This window comes from Danio rerio, chromosome 17, assembly GCF_052040795.2.
Source record: "Danio rerio strain M-AB ecotype USA chromosome 17, GRCz13ab, whole genome shotgun sequence".
Taxonomy (NCBI): domain Eukaryota; kingdom Metazoa; phylum Chordata; class Actinopteri; order Cypriniformes; family Danionidae; genus Danio; species Danio rerio.
In genome coordinates, this window is record NC_141037.1 from 6,117,501 (window position 1) to 6,140,520 (window position 23,020).

The window sequence follows — 23,020 nt, forward strand, 5'->3', positions numbered from 1 at the left end:
GAAGGTGTGTATGGAACATGCCTCAATAAAGATGCCTCCTCTCCTCTTTCTTTTAGTTTCTCTCCATCTATTACATTTGAATCGGATTTGAACCAGGTTGATGAGCAATCGCGTCAAAAGATAATGCTGCGCACTTTTTGGCCAGCGGAGAAATTAAAATGGTCGTGCCGAACTGAGTCTGGTTCTCTCGAGGTTTTTTTTCTTCATTCCCATCAGGTGAAGTTTTTTTTTCCCTCTCCGCTGTCGCCACTGCCTCGCATGGTTCAGGATTGGTAGAGCTACGCATCGATGAATTTGCTCTTCAGTGTTTGAACTCTCAGTAATGATTAAATCACACTGAACTGAGCTAAACTGAACTGAACTTAAACACTAAAAACTGAACTACACTGTTCCAGTTACTATGACCATTTATGTGAAGCTGCTTTGACACATAGACTGTAAAATATATGGATGTAGTGTCCGTGACGTCACCCATAGGTTTCTGAAGAGCGCAAAAGAAGCCACAAGTAGGCGCGGCCAACCGTCGCCATTTTGGTCACGCGTCATCACACCCACGGCGGGATACCAAACAAGGGCAAAGAGGCGGAGAGTGAGCGGAGCTACAGACACCTGCTAGCATTTAGCTTGGACCTGGTTCAGACACACTTTACTTTGGGAGAACGCTTAATACTTTATCACCTGTGACTCGTTTGTGTTCTGACCACTTGTGCTTGGTTGTACACTATATCAATAAAGTGTTTAGACTTTTAAAAACACTGCTGTAATACATTGAGCCACTAAACATTGTTCTTATGACGTTTTTCAACAGTAGGAAAACGCGAATTACTTCCAAACACTTCAGATATAGTCTGTGTTAGTTAATGTAAGACTATTGATGAAATCCAGCATAACACTGTATGATAACGCTTCAGATGACTGTTCTAGAGCCTACAGCTAATCAATCTGACAGATTCTGGAGTGCATTACAGCTCTAAATATAAATATAAACGATAAATGATCTTAAATAAAACAAATACATGTACAGAGATGGTATATAAGTATATAACTTTACTCACATGGGAAACGGAGGCCACGTGAATGGTTTGTGAGCACAATTAAGTTCACTCAGCATGCCATGCCATCTAATAATTGTGGGAAACAAGTCCAAAAGGCAGTTGACTGTGTAAAGCCACATAAAACAACACAGAAATACGATAAATATGCCGAGTTCAGTGGCTAATCTGCAGGATTCAGCTGAGGTGACGTGACGGCGACCAGCGAGATCTAGCTGTCACTCAAGTGGCCACGCCCTTAATTATGCAAACTTAATATAACTTAATATAAAAAAATTCACCCCCCTCACAGTTGTCATGAAGGGTAATATTAGCTGTATTAACCAAAATCTTTTTTTTGTACCAGGCTGTAAACACCTTTTTTTCTGCTGTAAAGTCGGCCATTCTAACAGTGGGCTCAATTGAAATTTGCTCTGTTTTGGAGCCAGGAGCGGCCACGACTAGCGGAATTTCGGATGAATTGCAGTTTTAGTTACTTCCGTATTGGCTTCCTGAGGGAGAGCAGGAGGTTGCCGCTTGCTTTGACACAATCTACATTGTAAAAGCGCTATACAAATAAAGCTAAATTGAATTAAATTGAATTTACGAGATGCGCCACTCAAGCTGTATTGCTGACACGCTTTTTACTCTTGTTGTCTCTGTCACTCAGGGATTGATTGGTGTAAACCGTGAAAAGCTTATTCCAACTAGGTGTGCTTTTTGCAGTTAGCCAAAAAAAAAAACTCAGAAATTGTTTCCCCCCACCCCCTTGCTGGGGCCTGTGCCCATAAGACCCATTGGTTAATCCGGCCCTGGTCTACCCCTACCCTCACAGTACTGCACAAATATTAATTATTGTACAGTGTGTCAAAAATGATGCCATATTGATGTATCTGCAGCTGTATCCCGTCTAGATTTTACCAGGGGCATCGCATTAGCTCAGCTAGTGTTTTTCAGCCACTGATAAACTTCCGGTGAGAGGTTAGTGGGAATATTTTCACTTTCATATAACTTTTACAGCATCAATGTTTAAATGGAATTAAAATCTATGCATTAATTTAGCTGTTCAAGCGTAAAGCAAGACGAAAAGCCATTTCAAGAGTTCACACTTAGCTGATGATTGATAAAAAAAGCTTGTTTGGCTTGCTGTCTTGGGAGAGAGCCCTGAGCTTATGAGATCCTTGAGCCTGGGGCTCCCTCCCGTTTGTGGGGCAAGAGGGAAGTTTGAGCTTAGGTAGATCTTGATAAACTCCCCCCGGCTTATTTCTAGCTAAATGACGTAAATGGATGACTGAGGAGAGGTGTACTCGCTAAGAGCTTGAAAGGAGGGAGAGTAGGTTGTGGGTGAAGGTTCTTCAAGACGAAGATATTGAGATAAGAAAACTCTGGTTATTTATAGTGAATCATCTGGAATCATCTGATTGGAAAATCAATCACGAGCTGATACGGTAACAGCTGAGAACAATCCAGCCTGATCTCACTAGGAAACGTAAGTATTTTACGTTTTGCCAGTTTAGTGGCTAATTCGAGTTCAAACGTCCGAAAATGTACGATTTTAAAAAGGAGGCGTGGCACCTAACCCAAATTGTCATTGAGTGATGAGCAAATCGTACTAAATTGTATGAATTAGATTGTACGAATTCATACGAATTGGCCACTAAATCAAAAAGTTACGAATTGTCGTGAGATTACGTCGGAACAACCATAAGCATGTTATCCTCTCGAAATTAGTAACTTAAACTTTTTAAGGAAATTAAACTTCACTTAAATACAAGCACCAACAGGAGGAGGCAAGTGCAAAATCTCCATTTAAAAATACATTGGTAAAATACATTTCCAGGAGCGCTTGTGTATGTAACCACATTATATAAGTAAATAATGCTGGTAAATGAAGACTACATGCTCTTTTCCTAGAGGAGATGCATAGATTTCTATAGTTTTCTATCTTTTTATTTCAGCAGGGATACTTGACTAACCAAATTATTGAAATTAATATAGTTTTTTGCCAACTTTCGAGTATTGATTTAAGTTTACTCATTTTTATACAGTAAATATCTGTTTTGTAACATTATGCGCTGGAAAATAATGCTGGTCAATGAAGACTACGTGCTCTTTTCCATGAGGAGACGCATAGATTTCTTTAGTTTTTTACTTCAGCAGGGATAACTGACTAACCAAATTAATATAGTTTTTTGCTCAACTATTCAGTATTGAGAAAAGTTGACTCATTTTTGTACAGTAAATATCTGTTTTGTCACATTATATAAGTATGTGCGGAAAAATAATGCAGATAAATGAAGACTACATGCTCTTTTTCTTGAGGAGACGCATAGATTTCTAAAGTTTTTCACCTTTTTGCTTCAGCAGGGATAACTGACTAACCAAATTATTAAAACAAATATAGTTTTTTGGCCAACTATCAAGTATCAAGGTAAGTTGACTCATTTTTGTACAGTAAATATTTGTTTTGCCACATTATATAAGTATGTGCGGGAAAATAATGCTGGTAAATGAAGACTACATGCTCTTTTCTTTGAGGCAACGCATAGATGTCTATGATTTTCTATCTTTTTATTTCAGCAGGGATAACTGACTAACCAAATGATTGAAATTAATATAGTTTTCTGCTCAACTATTTATTATCGAGATAAGTTGACTCATTTTTATACAGAAAATATCAGTTTTGCCACATTATATAAGTATGTGCTAGAAAGTAATGCTGGTAAATGAAGACATGCTCTTTTACCTTGAGAAGATGCATAAATTTCTATAGTCTTTCACCTTTTTTTATAATAATGTATTTATTACTTTTTTTTCAATTTGCATATCACAACAGATTACACAATTACAGAATAATAATCATGAAGGCACAGCAAACTTTTTACCCCCCATTCTCCTTCCCAACAACTCATTCCCTTAAAAAATTAATTAAATAAATAAATTTAAAAATATATATATATTAATAAATAAACAAATAAATAAATATAATAAAAAAGGGAAAGAGGAAAAAAGGGGGATATGTTTAAATCAGATAGAGAGTGTTTCCTCAGTCTGTTTAGACCATGATCCTTCCCATATTCCTTGGTCTTGTTGTAGTAGACTGTCAACATTTACATTGTACTTTAGAAAGTTATTAAAAGGTCTCCAGATATCTTCAAACACATTTAGTTTCTTTTTGACAATGTACATGATCTTTTCCATTGACATATGCGATGCCATTTCTTTAATCCACTTTCCTATTAGGTTCATTTATATTTTTTTTTAATTAAGAGCAATAATACGTTGTTCGCATATTTAAGATAGCTGAATAACCAAATTATTGTTTTTTTTTTTTTTTTTTGCTCAACTATTCAGTATCGAGATAAGTTGACTCATTTTTGTACAGTAAATATCTGTTTTGTTACATTATATAAGTGTGCGCGGGAAAATAATGCCGGTAAATGAAGACTACGCGCGCTTTTCCTTGAGGAGACGCATAGATTTTTCCCCTTGTCTGTTCAGGCGTCCTCCTCTGCCAGCACTGGCAGATTTACCATGCTTAATCATGTAAATCACCTCCATCACACTCCCCTGATTTGAATATCTGAAAGTAATGTCTCCATCGTAATGGATCCTCAATATGTTCACACTATTTTATGGCCGCGTTTGGCGGTTTTTTGGGAGAAGTGTCTTGATGTATTAGGGAGATGAAATGAATACAACTCATTCACGGAGACACGCAGACTCCGAGATGTAAAAAACACACCGCGCTCGAAAGTAAACACGTGAAAACATATATTTGTTCTGATATGAAATATGCTGAGTCCACATGGCTTGAACTCTCATTGTGGGTATTTAAGAAAACAGCGTCTTAAAATACACCCTCCGTGTTTCTGCTGAAGTCATCATCGCTGGGGAAGCGCGAGTTTCATCTGCCATTTATAATTACCGAGATGTAGATCAAACACAATTTATCTGCGATCACTGTAACTGTATTAAACAGTAAAAATAACTAAAGCCAAAACATTTCCCCATCACTGCAAACCAGACGGGCTTTTTGTCAACCTAGAGCAGGGGTTCTTAACTGGTTTGTTGATGGGACCCACAGTTTTACATGGTCATCAAGTCGCGACCCAAATTTTTAGGAACTATAATACAATTTTAGGAATTATAATTAGTTGGTATTTATTTGTTAACATAACAAGTAGTGACAGATAAATCATAAGACTTTTACAGAGAATTACAAATAAACAATATTTTATTGCTGTCATTTAAAAAAAAATTTGATCAAATTATAGAAATATTACAAAGTAAAAAAACAGTGGCTAGGGTAAGGAAATGTTCAGTTACCATGAACTAAACTGAACTGCTAATAAAACATGTCTGGTTTCTAAATGTCGTTTTAATTTAGAAGGTTTCAACCTCACTACATGCTTCGACATATTTGTTGCTATAATAAAATTAAATTTCACAAGTCAAATGGTAGGATTGTCGCGCACATTTTGCTAATACCGGACTTTTATTTTGAAATAAGTTAAAAAAAAATTAAACTTTTGTTGTTGTTTTTTTGAGCTCACATTCCGCGCCCCACTGAAAATGTTCCTGCGACCCACTTTTGGGTCGCGATCCACCAGTTGAGAAACACTGACCTAGAGGGTCAACTCGTGTTATGTGGCTTTGAGTTAGTTTAGTAGCTCTGAGCTTAATTTTGATAGATAGATAGATAGATAGATAGATAGATAGATAGATAGATAGATAGATAGATAGATAGATAGATAGATAGATAGATAGATAGATTTTATAACATATATTTTAATTTAAAATTATAGATACACTCTGTTAAAATTGTTGGGTTAAAAATACCCCAACATATAACCCAACTATGTTATTATAGCACCTTCCCAACTAGGTTATTTTAACCGAATGCATTGGGTTATATAGATTAACCTAATGCGGCGACGCAGTGGCGCTGTAGGTAGTGCTGTCGCCTCACAGCAAGAAGGTCGCTGGTGCGAGCCTCGGCTGGGTCAGTTGGCGTTTCTGTGTTCACAGTGTCCAGAAAGTACAATACATTTAAACCTCATCCGAACGCGTCTAAAAGATGGTCTTGGATGGTGAAACTTATATAAAAACATGACAGAGGTAATTTGACCAAAAAAAAAAACTATACTATTGCGTAATAGCTTGAATAAACGCAAAAACAACATTACGCAGTTAAATCTGTTGAAATTCAATTTTTTAACCCAACTGGTTGAGTTATTAAATAAATAACCAAATAAAGGTTAAAAATAACCAAGCAAAAAATATTTAACTGAAAAAAGTGTTGCATGCAGAACTGTTGCAAACAATTTATTTGTGTTAAATTTAAACAAACAAATTAAGTTTAATAATGTTAAACTTAATTTGTTAATTCAACACAAATAAATTGTTTACAACCACTTAACATAAAAAATTGAGTAAATCCAAGGAATCATCTCTGAATATTTTTTTCAGTGAGTTGAGTTATTAATATATAATCAATAAAGGTTAAAAATAACCAAACAAAGCACCAAATATGTTTAACTCAACCATTGGGTTAAATAAGTAACTAAAATGTTGGGTCAAAATTTAACAAAAATGTAGGTGTTTTTAAAGTTTAAATTTAATTTAAAAAATTAACCCAATGTTGGTTTTGTCAATAGTTTACCCAATGCTGGTTTACAACACATTTTTTACAGTTTAATAATAATAATAATTATTATTATTATTATATATTGATTAAAAGAAAAACTGTCGCTAAAAATGCTGGGTTGTTTTAGCTCCTAGCAACATTGACTCAATTATAAACAAACCAACATAGGATAATTCTGAAAACGTATCCCTGTATATATTTCTGGAGATCTCGAATTATGCAGCCAGAAGTACGTATGGCTGCATTTCGTCTTTAAAACAAACGATACGTTGCAAAATGGCGCCTTTCCTTTTCGCGCTTACTAGCTGACCGATTACCTTGGATGGCTTTCCCGCTGTTACCAGTTTGTCCAGTGGCTCGCCATGTACGTCAGCGGTCTTGAGAAGCAGAGAGGATAAAAGATAAAATAAGCAAGTAAATAACAGGGTGAGAATGTGGTCAAATCTGAAAACATGGTAAAAATTAGGTAAGGGCTTTTTTTCTGGATTGCTTTTTCAAACTGTCGTTGGTTTCTGGGAAATGGTTGGGCGGGTCAATCCGTGCTTTCGAAAACACTATTGGTTGTGCTTAGGGATGGAGGAGGGTGGGACAGTCGATCGGTCAGTCAGTCAGTCGACAGCGGCCTCTGGTGGATTTACGTGAGAACAGCAGGCTCGAATGACACTAGCGAGAGAAATTTGAGATCTGAAAAAGCATACACTCTGGCGTCCTATGGACTCGCTAAAACAAAAACTGCAAAATGAACATTGCTCCTAAGACATTTTTGGCGCTCTCCAGAAATAAATATAGCGGGATGTTTTCAGAATGAGCCAGGGTTAAGACAAACCCAACAGTTGGGTTAAACAATTTTCTACAATTTAGTTTAAAAAAAAAATTATTGTCCAGATTTGACCAAATATTGGATTAATAAACCAAACTTTTTGGTTAAAAAAGTGTTTTAAAAGTTTAAATTTAATCGTAAAAATTCACCCAATGTTGGGTTTAACTAATTTTGACCCAATGTTGGTTATCAACAACACATTTCTTACAGTTTAATAATAATAAGAATATTGATTTAAAAAAAAACAACCAGGTATTTCATCCAAAACTGTCACTCTAAAAATGCTGGGTTCTTTTAGCTCCTTGCAACGTTGGGTCAAATATGGACAAACCCCCCTGCTGAAAAATCCAGCTTAAACCAGCCTAGGCTGGTTGGCTGGTTTTAGCTGGTCGACCAGGCTGGTTTTAGAGGGGTTTTGGCCACTTCCAGGCTGGTTTCCAGCCTGGTCTTAGCTGGTCAGGCTGGGAGATGACCAGCCTAGCCAAGCTGGGAGTCCAGCCAAAACCAGCTATGTCCAGCTTAAACCAGGCTGGTCAAGCTGGTTTTTGCTGGATTTAGCTGGTCATTTTCCAGCCTGACCAGCTAAGACCAGGCTGGAAATGGCTGGAAACCAGCCTGGAAGTGGCCAAAACCCCTCTAAAACCAGCCTGGTTGACCAGCTAAAACCAGCCAACCAGCCTTGGCTGGTTTAAGCTGGATTTTTCAGCAGGGCCAGCATCTGGGTTAAAAAAATAATATTGTTTTCAATTGCATTGAAAAAAAAATACATGTAATTGTCTATATTTGATCCAAGGTTGGATTAATAAACTCAAACTCAACTTTTATTTTAAGTTTGAATTTAATTGTAAAAATCACCCAATTCCGGTTTACAACAACACATCCTTTTTACAGTTTATAATAATAATAATAATAATAATATTGATTTAAATCAAAACAACAAGTTATTTCATACATAACTCTCACTCTAAAATGCTGGGTTGTTTTAGCCCCTAGCAACATTGGCTCAAATTTGAACAAACCCAACAGCTGGGTTCAAAATAATAATTTAAATTGCACTGAAAAAAAAAATGTCCATATTTGACCCAAAGGTGGATTAAGGTTTGAGTGAATAAGTGTGTATGGGTGTTTCCCAGTACTGGCTTGCAGCTGTGTAAAACATATGCTGGATATGTTGGTGGTTCATTCCGCTGTGGCAACCCCTGATTAATAAAGGGACTAAGCTGAATGAAAATAAATGAATAAAGATAATATTGATTTAAATCAAAACAACCAGGTATTTCATACAAAACTGTCACTCTAAAAAGTGCTGGGTTGTTTTAGCTATAGCAATATTGGGTCATAAATAGACAAACCCATCAGCTGGGTTAAAAATAATAATTTAAATTGCACTTAAAAAATGTAATTGTCCATGTTTGACTCAAAGTTGGATTAATATGATCCCGCATTTTTTTAGACTGGACACAAAATGTATTCAGGATTGTATTTGCATATGTTCCAACATTATCAATGGCTAACGGATCAGAAAATGACACTGAAAGTGATTATAAATTGCTCGAGTTATTATTCCTCAATACACAAAATATTTCATGAAGTGTATAAGCTCCCAACTGAGAGCTCCAACATGTGGTTCACATCCATCACCCGTCTGATGAGGACAAGTTTTGATGTTAATGGGTGGAGATGAGTAGGGTGGAGTGGGGATTTTGGCTTCATACGACCTGATCTGAAGACCGCTGAGGAGTCTGAGTTTAGCCAGTGCCGCACCACAGCCAGAGCAAACAACAGCCTGTCATTACAACAGCCAGAGACGCAGCGGACATGAAACCGTCCGGCTCAGAGCTACAGTTGAAGTCTGAATTATTAGCCCTCCTGAATTATTAGCCCCCATTTGTATATATCTATCATAATAGTTTTAATAACAATTGTTTTAACAGATTTCCTTTATCTTTGCCATGATGACATCCCCGTGCTCTTCACTTTGCGATCATCCACCCCCCAACCCCTGGAGGGCTGGTGTCAAAAGTTAACTTTAGCCCCTTTCACACATACAGACCTTTCTGGAAATTTACCGGCAATTTTCTGGAAAGGTTGTATGTGTGAACAGGTCCTTTTTGAAAATACCGGTAAATTGTTTCCTGCTATTTTCCGGAAAGAGAAGTTGTAACATTACCGGCAATTTGCCGGAATGCTGCGCTGTGTGAATGCAGAAGGAAGATTGCCGGAAAGAGCGCGTGCACGTCTAGAACGTGCTGACGTGAGACGTCTGCTTTAGCCAATCAGAACAGTCAGGCGCATTCACGTCCGCGCGGTTTATGAGAATAAAAGCCTTTGAATATTTTTCCAGACACATTTAGCTGCTAGAAGTTAGTCAGATAACGTTTATATGTTCATCTTAATGCCAACTGTGTAAATAATCATCGATGAGATGCTTATGATAAGCCGTTGTTTGTTTACCTTCAAGCTTTGCGTGTGCCTGTGAAACAGCCTGTGAGCGCCTGCACACACACATATTATGAACATCTCGACATGCGAAAGTGATCCTGCGAAATTTGTTCACAATATTGATCATCCACAGTTTGTAATGTAGTCAAATGTTTACAAACACAAGCGCAGCCGTTTAAAGCTCATTTGTGGTTAATGATGCCAGAATTTACCGGTATTTTGGAATGGATGTGTGAATGCTCTTTTCCAGAAAAATTCCGTAACGTCCTCGCCTGTGTGAACAGCGCTTTTTTGTAAATTCCGGTAAAGTCGTTCCGTAAATTTTCCGGATATTTACCGGTATCACTGAGTGAAAGGGGCTTTTGACACCACTAAACTTTAGTGTCAAAGTTTAGTTCCAACCCCGATCAGACACACCTGGGCTAGCTAATTAAGCTCTTACCAGGCATTCTCCTTGCAGGTGTGTTGAAGCAAGTTGAAGCTAAAATCTGCTAGATGCCAGCCCTCCTGGACCCAGTTTGGACACCCCTCTACTAGGCTTTCTAGAAACATCCTTGCAGTGTTGAGGAAAGTTGGATCTAAAATCTGCAGGACACCGGCCTTCCAGGACTGAGTTTGGACACCTCTGCTCTAGTACAATTAAACAAAACAGCTACTATGGCGCAGTGGCCATTTTGGAATGAAAACTCCAATAGAATAACAGTATATTATAAATCTGTAAAATAAAGTATTAAAAGTGATGATTGTGATTGTAAGTGCAGTATTGTCATCTTTCAGGTTGTATCTCAGCTTTAATGCACTTTTTACATAAATAAATAAAAAAACAAAGCAGCTGCTTACCATCGCGACAGCAATAAGATCTAATGGACAGCCAATCGATTTCACTCCAAAATGGTGGAATCCGGGGCTGTTGCTGGGCGCTGCTGCTGCAATGGAATGTTCTATTGAGTGTCGCCTCTTGGTCATTCAAAGTTCTTTGGCTATAGCCATAGATATATACACTAGATATCGCATAGGGACCCTGAGCATACGTCAATAGCGCCGCCACATTGCTACAGTGCTCCCAGGACAAATGTCATTCAACCGCACTAGTCAAGAGAGTGTTATTACGTGAAGATGCGGGACTTTAGCGCTGTCTACGGGTGTAGTAACGAGAAAACAAAGAACAAAGGCAGAACATTTCATAGGTAATATTATGTTTTTTTTTCTGGTACACAGGTAACGTTATTGATGATAACAGTCACTTACTGCATTCACCATAAGGCAAAGCAGCTCCAACTCACACTTAACACTCGGCTTATGCTAGTTTTGTTAAATAAAATCAGCAAACAATGCAAAAGAAATATGACAACGAGATGCTGCGCTGCCAGAAACTCATATTATTGTCGGCTAGTGAAAGATTCGTTCGGGGGATTCATTCACAAACGAATCGCTCCCTCCGTCAGTATGAGAAGTGAAAGCAGGAGAGGAGCTGTGTTTCAGGACACAGATTAGATCAAATTTAACAGGGAGGGTGAATAGTACATTTCTGTACACACAAACACAAGCTTTCTGTCAGGAATGCCCGTGCGGTCACTGATCCATCAATGTAGAAAAGTGATGTAAAATTATAATTTTCGTAATTAGAAAAGAAAAAATTTCATACTAACATCCAGGAAAACTCCCGATCACAGATATATGTGTATATGTGTATATCTCTGGCTTTGGATGGCCACAGTCCTCCACTGTACCTTGGTCCCGCATTCATTTCAAAGGAACGCTACCCTGTACCAAGATGGCTGTGCCAAGATGGCTATTAACGCATTCCGTCCAATAGACAACAATTGGCCAGGCGACATCTAGTGTATATATCTATGGGCTATAGCAAAGACTCTAGTATACACAAGACATGTCACTCGTATCTTTTTAAATAGGGAAAAGTGTAACTGTCATTATGGTAAATAAAGCCCCCCCTACCAGTACAAGAACCAATCATCAATCGCTATATGGTGAAAAAAGCCCGCCTTCTAGTACATGAGCCAATCATTAATTGCTACAGACAGACAATACTCTCGGGGAGGGCCTTGGACCTTTTTTTCTGCAGATTTTGTGTGGTTTGGACGTCTAGAAATAAAACTAAAGAGACTTGTTGTTTAATTTTATTGGTTTCCTAATATGAAATTTAATTGTAAGCTTGGCAAACAGTTTTGGAGAATTTGATGTTTTCCTATTCAGACAGAATGCCCGAGTATACTGCCCGAGAGGCATTTCAAAGATGGCCGCAGAGTGTAATGACTTGCCTTAAAGGGACTGTGGTTATCCGCTTGTTAAGTGTGATGTCACGCGAAGCGGCGTCCGGGTCCAATCGCTCTATTCAACTGAGTGGGGAGATTCTTGAAATGGTAATAATAAACTTTACAAAGCGATTTAATACTTTTGAAACAGTATTGCATACATCACCAACACGTCACCACTTAACAAGCGGATAGGCAGTCGACGTTATGCTGTTAATGTTATTGCCATAATGTTTTAAGTGGTTGCTATAGTGTTAATGTACAGTGTAAAGTGATTGTTATGATGTTTGAGGCAGTTCCTATATTGTTATTAGGAGTTTGCTATGGTGTTATAAGCAGAAAAACAAATCATGGGAAATCCTACACAATACAAACTAACTAAATAAATTAAATACTGCTCACATTTAGATTCAACATGCAAATCAGCCAGAATAGTGTCTTATTCTATTCTAGTGTCCTAACCGAGCTGAGTAGTGTGTCCAAATTCATAGAATTCAAAAACCAGTATGCGAGAAGTACCCGGATGATTACTACTTCCGGTGAGAATCTGAAGTTCGCATCCCATGCACGCTATGCTATCCCATGATGCCCCACGAGAGAATTCATGAATGGAAGAGAAGCAACGCAACTGACGCAGGTAGGTTGCGTGACCATGACAAAATGGCAAATGTAGTACATCTGAATTCCATTCATACTTCTCATATTCATACTGTACAAACAACAACGTAAATAATGCTCGCACACACTTTGCAACAATAGAGAGACTCACAAACACCCCCAGTCAAATTCCCAGTGAGCTACTCTCTGAAAGCAAATGTAATGAGTTTGCTCATTTCTTTACTGACAAGATCAATAATATCAGAAAGGCAATCAGCTCATCCAATCAGCCAAATTGTGTCAATGTCAAACCACAACTTAAGAAATCAGACATTATGTCTGATTTCATGGCGATTAATGGTAAAATCTTAGAAGAGACTGTGCAAGCTATGAAAACATCAACCTACAGTCTAGACACGCTCCCCACATCATTCTTCAAAACGGTGTTTACCTGTTTAGAAATGGATCTTCTAAAAGTGGTAAATGCCTCACTTCTATCAGGGATTTTTCCAAACTCACTTACAACTGCAGTTGTTAAACCCCTCTTGTAGAAGAGCGACCTGGATAACACCCTATTGAGCAATTACAGGCCAATCTCAAATCTCCCTTTCATTGGCAAAATCATTGAAAAAGTTGTTTTCAACCAGGTTAACAAGTTCTTAAACCTCAGGGGGTGTTAAGACAATTTTCAATCTGGTTTCAGAGCACATCACAGTACAGAGAGCGCTCTTATAAAGATAATCAATGATATACGCCTAAACACAGATTCAGGTAAAATAACAGTGCTGGTATTGCTCGATCTCAGTGCTGCATTTGACACTGTCGATCACAGCATACTTCTGGATAGGCTGGAAAACTGGGTTGGGCTGTCTGGGACAGTACTCAAATGGTTCAGATTTTACCTTGAAGGGAGAGGTTACCATGTCAGTTTAGGTGACCATAGGTCAAGGTGGACACCCATGACATGTGGAGTCCCACAAGGCTCGATTCTGGCACCTCTCCTGTTTAACCTTTACATGCTCCCTCTGAGCCAAATAAAGAGAAAGAACCAAATCTCCTACCACAGCTATGCTGATGACACTCGATCTACCTAGCCTTACTGCTTAATGACTACAGCCCCATTGACACCCTCTGCCAATGCATTGATGAAATTAACAGTTGGATGTGCCAAATCTTTCTTCAGTTAAACAAGGAGAAAACTGAAGTCATTGCGTTTGGGAACATAGATGAGGTTCTCACTGTGAATGCGCACCTTAGCACTAAGGGTCAAACGACAAAAAATGAGGTCAAGAATCTTGGTGTGACTCTGGAGTCAGATCTGAGTTTCAACAGTCATGTCAAAGCAGTCAGTAAATCAGCATACTATCATCTCAAAAACATTGCAAGAATCAGATGCTTTGTTTCCAGTGAAGACTTAGAGAAACTTGTTCATGCTTTTATCAGCAGCAGGGTGGATTACTGTAACGGCCTCCTCACTGGCCTTCCCAAAAAGGCAGTCAGACAGTTACAGCTCATCCAGAACGCTGCGGCCAGGATTCTGACTAGAACCAGGAAATCAGAGCACATCACACCTGTCCTCAGGTTTCTACACTGGCTCCCAGTTACATTCAGAATAGAGTTTAAAGTATTATTATTGGTCTATAAATCACTAAATGGCCTAGGACCTCAATACATTACAGATATGCTGATTGAATACACACCTAACAAATCACTCAGATCTTTAGGATCATATAAACTAGAAGTTTCAAGAGTTCAGTCAAAGCAGGGTGAATCTGCCTTCAGCCACTATGCTCCTCGCTGTTGGAATCAGCTTCCGGAAATGATCAGATGTGCTCCAATATTAGGCACATTCAAATTAAGACTGAAAACAAATTTGTTTAGCTGTGCCTTTACTGAATGAGCACTGTGCTGTGTCCGACAGAACGCACTATCGTGTTTTTTTTCTCTCTTCTTTTTCATTATCTTATAACATTTTACACATTTTTATTTGTTTTATCTATTTTTATTCTTATTTTTATAATTTTTATTTTTTTTATTTTTTAATTTCTTACACCTGTCTCTTTTATTCTTGTTTATGTAAAGCACTTTGAATTGCCACTGTGTATGAAATGTGCTATATAAATAAACTTGCCTTGCCTTGCCTTGTATAGAATGTACTTTTCCAATGGTCGAGTAGTACGTTTAAATTTAAATGCAGTACCTTCTGAGTAGGCCGTTTCGGATGCAGCCTTTGTTATTAATCATCAGCTAGCTGTGAACGCTTGAACACCAGTAAATAACAACAAACGCTTAGCAACAATAGCAACCACCAGAAACACAGCAACTTAGTGTCGATATCACATTTACAAGCATAACATGAACATCTCTACAACATAGTAATAATATAATGAGAAAAATGGATATCATTGATGCTATCTTTAAAAAAATTTATCATTTACAATAGTATAATGGATTTTAAGTAGCTAAAGGATTTTTGAAAATATTAAAGATAACAATTCAGTGATAGAATCCACACAATATAACCTTCATTACCTAAAACACGAATAGCACGAAAAACAACATGAAGTTTCTCCGACCACAGTCATTTGAATGCACGACGTCATATGACCTTAACCCTTAGACCTTAGACCTTAGCATGACCATATGACCACAGTGATACCGGTAAATATCCGGAAAATTTACGGAACAACTTTACCGGTATTTACAAAAAAGCGCTGTTCACACAGGCGAGGACGTTACGGAATTTTTCTGGAAAAGAGCATTCACACATCCATTCCAAAATACCGGTAAATTCTGACATCATTCACCACAAATGAGCTTTAAACGGCTGCGCTTGTGTTTGTAAACATTTGACTAAATTACAAACTCTGTGGATGATCAATATTGTGAACAACTTTCGCAGGATCACTTTCGCATGTCGAGATGTTCATAATATGTGCGTGTGCAGGCGCTCACAGGCTGTTTCATGGGCACACGCAAAGCTTGAAGGTAAACAAACAACGGCTTATCATAAGCATCTCATCGATGATTATTTACACAGTTGGCATTAAGAAGAACATATAAACGTTATCTGACTAACTCCTAGCAGCTAAATGTGTCTGGAAAAATATTCAAATGCTTTTATTCTCATAAACCACGCGGACGTGAATGCGTCTGACTGTTCTGATTGGCTAAAGCAGACGTCTTATGTCACCACGTTCTAGACGTGCATGTGCTTATTCCGGCAATCTTCCTTCTGCATTCACACAGCGCAGCATTCCGGCAAATTACTGGTAATGTTACAACTTCTCTTTCCGGAAAATAGCCGGAACGAATTTACCGGTATTTTCAAAAAGGACCTGTTCACACATACAACCTTTCCGGAAAATTGCCGGTAATTTTCCGGAAAGGTCTGTATGTGTGAAAGGGGCTCTTATCTCCTACAGCACTTGAATGAGAGCAACTATTTGAAGAGGTTTTCAATCATATAGCTAATATTATTTAACTGCCGTTTCTAAACTAAAACAGTAATAGAGACGCTTTATCACGTTTTTCGTTCTGTTGGCGACTACCAAAATATTCACAACAGAAACTTTAAAGATGACAACGCCTATTTCACGGAGTACTTTCATTTGCGCGAAATTTTTTTAAAAATCCTAACGGTCTCCCTCATATCATTTGCGCTGTATGTTAACGTTAGCTTCATATAGTATAGGAATAGTGTATAATCTCATGCTTTTAGTAGCAAAAGCTGTCATCCTTGTTGTGAACTTTGCCTTGAACCACGTATGAAGAAACACATCCAGTTTGAAGGCTCTCCTGCTGCTTCAGAGGAGGTCAGTACACCAAAAAATCTCCCCAATGATTCACTCTGAATCATGTTTCTGTTAATTTTATGAGTAGTTCATTTTAAACATCAACAGCTGAGTAATTTCATTTTTAGACCGATGTTTAATGAGGAACATCTCAGCGTTATAATTAATACAGTGTGTTGTTTGATCTCTTGATGTTCATGAATCCTCATGTTAATGAATGTTGTTCTGTGAAGAGGAAAAAGCGTTAAGGGAAAGAAATAGGCTTTATTATTAGTATACCATTTTAGATGTGGTAGAACAAAATGCAATTAAACACACCATAAACCAAACAACCTATAAATAGACCACATAGACTTTTAAATTAACAAATTGGAGATTAAATTCTGACAAACTGTATCATAAGCCACTTTAATAAAGTGTCTACTTTAATGTTTCAATTAACATTTGAGGAGAAAATATATTCTATTGGCATTTAGTGTAAAGTACACAGTTATGTTAAAATATTCATCTTACAAAATGATTTTGAATAATTAAAATTAAATAATGAAATTAAAACATACAAAAATGAAAATTATTTACAATTTTGCTGCCAAAATGTGATCATTAAATAAATATTTTAATAAAAAACAATTCATTCATTTTCCTTCTCCTCAGTCCCTTAATTATCAGGAGTCACCACAGCGGAATGAACTGCCAACTTATCCAGCATATGTTTTACAAAGCGGATGCCCTTCCAGCTGCAACCCATTACTGGGATAAAATACAATTTTAAATCTTAAATATAAGTTTAACGTCATTATAAGATTCTTGTGAATATTTTTGACTAATACAACTATATGTAACTATGTTAAACTGAATTAGATGTTATTGGGTGACTCCTGTAAATCTTAATAATAATAAAAAAAACTGAAAAAATTTATATATTTCTTGAGCAATTCAAGCATTATGGATGTGAATTTTTTTAGTAAAAACGTTCATAGAGAATGTACACTCACTGGCCACTTTATTAGGTACACCTTACTAGTACCGGGTTGGACCCCCTTTTGCCTTCAGAACTGCCTCAATCCTTCATGGCACAGATTCAACAAGGTATTGGAAATATTCCTCTGAAAATTTGATTCATATTGAAATGATAGCATCACCCAGTCGCTGCAGACTTGTCAGCCTCATATCAATGATGCCGATCACCCGTTCCACCACATCCCTAAGGTGCACTATTGGATTTAGATCTGGTGACTGTGGAGGCCATTTTAGTACAGTGAACTCATTGCCATTTTTAAGAAACCAGTCTGAGATGGTTCTCACTTTATGACACAGTGTTTTATCCTGCTGAAAGTAGCCATCAGTACATGGGTACACTGTAGTCACATGTTGTAGATGCCAAATTCTGACCCTACCATCCGAATGTTGCAGCATAAATGGAGAATCATCAGACCAGGCAACGTTTTTCCAATCTTCTATTGTCCAATTTTGGTGAGCCCGTGTGAATTGTAGCCTCAGTTTTCTGTTCTTAGCTGACAGTAGCGGCACCCGGTGTGGTCTTCTGCTGCTGTAGCTCATCTGCTTCAAGGTTGGATGTGTTGTGTGTTCAGAGATGCTCTTCTGCAGACCTCGGTTATATTGAGTGGTTATTTGAGTTACTGTTGCCTTTCTATTTGCTGGAACCAGTCTGGCCATTCTCCTCTGGCATCAACAAGGCATTTGCGCCCACAGAACTGCCTCTCATTGGATATTCTCTCTTTTTCAGACCATTCTCTGTAAACCCTAGAGATGGGCGAAAATCCCAGTAGATCAGCAGTTTCTAAAATACTCAGACCAGTCCGTCTAGCACCAACAACCATGCCACGTACAAAGTCACTTAAATCAGCTTTCTTCGCCGATTTGAACTGCAGCAGAACATCTTGCCCCTGTCTACATGTCTAAATGCGTTGCCGCCATGTGATTGGCTAATCAGAAATTTGCGTTGTCGAGCAGTTAGACAGGTGTACCTAATAAAGTGGCCGGTAAGTGTAAACATCTGTATGTTTTGAATACTAACCAGTGTTTAGAGATCAGGTCATTTATCAGGGGTCGCAACAGTGGAATGAACTGCCAACTATTCCGGCATATGTTTCATGGAGCGGATACCCTTCCATGTGCAAACCAGCACTGGGTAACACCCATACACACTCTTTCACACACACTAGTTTATTCAATTCACCTATAGTGCATGTGTTTGGACTGTTGGGGCACCCGGGGGAAACTCTCGCCAACACAAGGAGATAATGCAAACCCCACACAGAAATCCCAACTGGCTCAGCCGGGACTCGAACCAGCGACTTCTTGCTGTGAGGCAACAGTCCTAACCACTAAGGCACAATGCAGCCCCTTTTTTAAATAAATTAAAAAGTTTTTATTTGTTATTGCAATCCTGAAATGATCATATGTTTTATAAAGTGAACACGTGTAACATGCTTGCAGCCGTGGGTTTTTTTTTTTCTGCAAATTGGAGCACATTTGTGGTCCTCGCAGACTAGTTAATCTACTGAAGGAGTTCCCAACATCACTTTAAACACGGCCTGCCCTGAGACCACCTGTTTAAAGAAACAGAGGCTTGCTGAAGTAGGTTTTTTTTTAGGCTGTGGTCTGTTTCTTGTCAAGCATCAAGACACCCAGGTGCTCAGAGCTGTATTTGTGCTCTGGGCTTTTGGACGTGGCTACGGTTCAGTTTGGCAAACTACTTTGCAGAGGTGTCAAATATCGAGGAGCCGTTTCAAATGCCAAGCTAAGCAAAAATCCTCCGGTCGTTCTGAAGAAAAGGTATGCTGTTCCATCTTGGCTGTTATTTTCGTATAATTAGTCAGGCCGCGGATGAAAAAACATATTCTTTGCCCCACATGCTTTGATAGCATTGGCTACCTCGAGGGTCTGTTCATTAGTGTGAAAACGGCCCGGTATCATTAGCCGAGTCACATCTTTTGTTCATTTCGCAATTAGCCGTGTCCACGTTTGCATATTTGAACAACTCACTGATCACGGCTTAAAATTAAATCAGCACTAGAGGCATTTTTGTTGGTCTTTATAAACGCAGTTAAACACCAGGTTAAGCTTTCTTTATTTTTTGATTTCTCATAATAAACATCATTCCAGCATTGTCCAACACTTCCAAGTCACGCACATCCGGATTTTAAATCACTTCTCCAATATAAATTTGACACGATATATGCAGGTAACATTTATGTTTTCTGATTTAAAGCAGGGTGCGAATTACAAGGGAGCTTGTGGGGTTAATTAACACTTGTTCCCTCCTCCTGAAGCACATCAAAACAAAATGTATGGAGTCTGCCCTTTAATAGTTAAGAAATAATTTGCTATGATCTGTATCTTAAATAATATTAATAATAAAAATAACCGATAACTTCAATATAAATTTGATCACCCCTATATTGGTTCATACCATTGTGAATGTACGTTTGAGCCACATATATTAATTCCAGTCTAGAGCCCCGACAGACAGCATAAGCGTTCACAAAACATGTTTCTTTAAACAAAAGCATTTGTAGGTGTCTGTAAATCTAGATGCGTTGTTTGTATTTTATTATTCACTGGCTCGCACATAGAAGTTAAACATTAACTAAAATAGTAACAGTAAAATAAAAATTACGTGCAGTCTTTAATGGTCATACATTAATAGGTGCTTAAATATATAAATAAATAGCTTGCACTGTTTATTTAATATCACAGATGTCACTGAGAACCACTCAGTATCCCTTAAAACACTGGAAACATAACAGCAAGTTTGATTATTAAATTAGATGACACTGAATGAAATGTATAAATTTGGTCCACCGTGGATATTATAAAATAACGGATATTAAATTACAGAAATATACCTTAAAATAACAGATATTAAATAACAGAAATATACCTTAAAATAACAGATATTAAATTACAGAAATATACTGTAAAATATCAGATTTTAAATAACAGAAATATACCGTAAAATAACAGATATTAAATGACAGAAATATACCGTAAAAAATCAGATATTAAATAACAGAAATATACCGTAAAATAACGGATATTAAATTACAGAACTATACCGTAAAATAATGTATATTAAATTACAGAAATATACCGTAAAATATCAGATATTAAATTACAGAAATATACCGTAAAATAACGGATATTAAATGACAGAAATATACCGTAAAATAACGGATATTAAATTACAGAACTATACCGTAAAATAATGTATATTAAATTACAGAAATATACCGTAAAATATCAGATATTAAATTACAGAAATATACCGTAAAATATCAGATATTAAATTACAGAAATATACCGTAAAATAACGGATATTAAATTACAGAAATATACCGTAAAATATCAGATATTAAATTACAGAAATATACCGTAAAATAGCGGATATTAAATTACAGAAATATACCGTAAAATAACGGATATTAAATTACAGAAATATATCGTAAAATAACGGATATTAAATTACAGAAATATGCCATAAAATAATGGCCATTAAATTACAGAAATATACCGTAAACTAACAGATATTAAATTACAGAAATATACCATAATATAACGCCCATTAAATTACAGAAATATACCTTAAAAAAAATTACAGATTTTAAATAACAGAAATATACCGTAAAATAACGCCTATTAAATTACAGAAATATACCATAAACTAACAGATATTTAATTAAAGAAACATACCGTAAAATAATGGATGTTAAATTACAGAAATATACCGAAAAATAACTAATATTAAATTACAGAAATTTACTTTATATAAATTTTCTGGAATATTTCTGCAATTTAATAGCCATTATTTTACATATTTATTTGCCGGAAATAAACCGTAAAATTAAGTTTTTTTTAATACAGTGCATCACATTTTAGTAATTTTGTATATAGGTTGGCCATATATGAGGTTTTCCTGCACTGTAAAAACTTATATCACAAAAAGTCACGACAACAAATGTTTTTTTTTTTTTTTTTTTTTGTTACTTTAACCTAATTTAATAAGTAAATCAGGTTTCAACAACTTTTTTTTTAGCTATACAAAGCTACAGTGTATGGCTTTCCTATGCAAAAGTCATGAAGATAATACCAGGTTGGAGAGGTGGTTGCAAAGTCTCTCAAATATGAGCACTAGTAAAGCTTGCTTGACTTTGCAAACACCACTAATAATCATATTACATTCGTCCAGGTGTAACATGTTAAATAACTGGCAGCTTATTGCATGATACATGTTATGAAAACATAATACATCAATAAGAAGATTTCCAGAACATTCCCTGGAATTCAATTAGGCGGCGGTAATCGAAAGTTAGATCAACCTAGCGGACTCTGATTACAACCAAAATATTAAACATAAAAATTCCCTTCGCGGATAATCAAAACAGGCAGTTCTGAAGGCATCAGTCTCGATGTTCATTAACAGTGTCAGTGATATCAATGCATATAATGGTCATTAAAGATATGAACATGTATCCCATCATGCACCAAGGCATGTTTTTCAGCGTTCATATCCACAGAGTCCATCCTGCTCCAAGATCCTTATCAATTAGAGCACTGTGAAAGACGGCTTTATTCAATAACTCCTGTGTAAATCACTGCGCTATCAGCCACATCACTGCAAAACACAGAGAGAAAGTATTTTAAAAGCCCGTTCTCATCTGTGACCCATTGAGAGCGCCGGACATGTTTATTAGACAGGTCATGAGACCCTCTGTCCTACTGTGTTTGGCATAAGATAAAGATGCCTCTCCTGCCTTTTTCTAAAATATCACTTTCTAATAGAACATACTAAGATTGCACAGTGGGCGCCGCAGTGGCCTCAGGTAGTGTTGTCGCCTCACAGCAAGAAGGCCGTTGGTTCGAGCCTCGGCTGGGTTACTTGGGATTTCTGTGTGGAGTTTGCATGTTCTACCTGCGTTCGCGTAGGTTTCCCCCGGGTGCTCCGGATTCCCCCACAGTCCAAAGACATGCGGTACAGGTGAATTAGGTAGGCTAAATTGTCTGTAGTGTATGAGTGTGTATGGATGTTTCCCAGAGATGGGTTGCAGCTGGAAGGGCATCCGCTGTGTGAAACATATGTTGGATACGTTGGTGGTTCATTCCGCTGTGGCACCCCAAGATTAATAAGGCGACTAAGCCGACAAGAAAATGAATGAACAAATGAGGGCGAGGCAGTGGCGCAGTAGGTAGTGCTGTCGCCTCAAAGCAAGAGGGTCGCTGGTTCGAACCTCGGCTCAGTTGGCGTTTCTGTGTGGAGTTTGCATGTTCTCCCTGCCTTCGCGTGGGTTTCCTCTGGGTTCTCCGATTTCCCCCACAGTCCAAAGACATGCGGTACAGGTGAATTGAGTAGGCTAAATTGTCCGTGTGTGTGTGTGTGTGTGTGTGTGGAT

The 23,020-nt window shown here is 37.5% G+C and overlaps 1 protein-coding gene and 1 long non-coding RNA gene across 4 annotated transcripts in view; one reads left to right on the forward strand and one right to left on the reverse strand.

Moving 5' to 3' along the window:
• cdc5l (CDC5 cell division cycle 5-like (S. pombe)) overlaps nucleotides 1-23,020 on the forward strand; it is a 452,249-nt gene that overhangs the window by 49,769 nt on the left and 379,460 nt on the right. The gene's annotated exons all lie outside the window — the stretch shown is intronic.
• Nucleotides 305-3,949, reverse strand: LOC147839890 (uncharacterized). Its single transcript, XR_015513052.1, has 2 exons — nucleotides 1,581-3,949; nucleotides 305-435 (listed from the first exon to the last, which is right to left on the reverse strand). It is a non-coding gene; the product is annotated as an uncharacterized LOC147839890 (long non-coding RNA).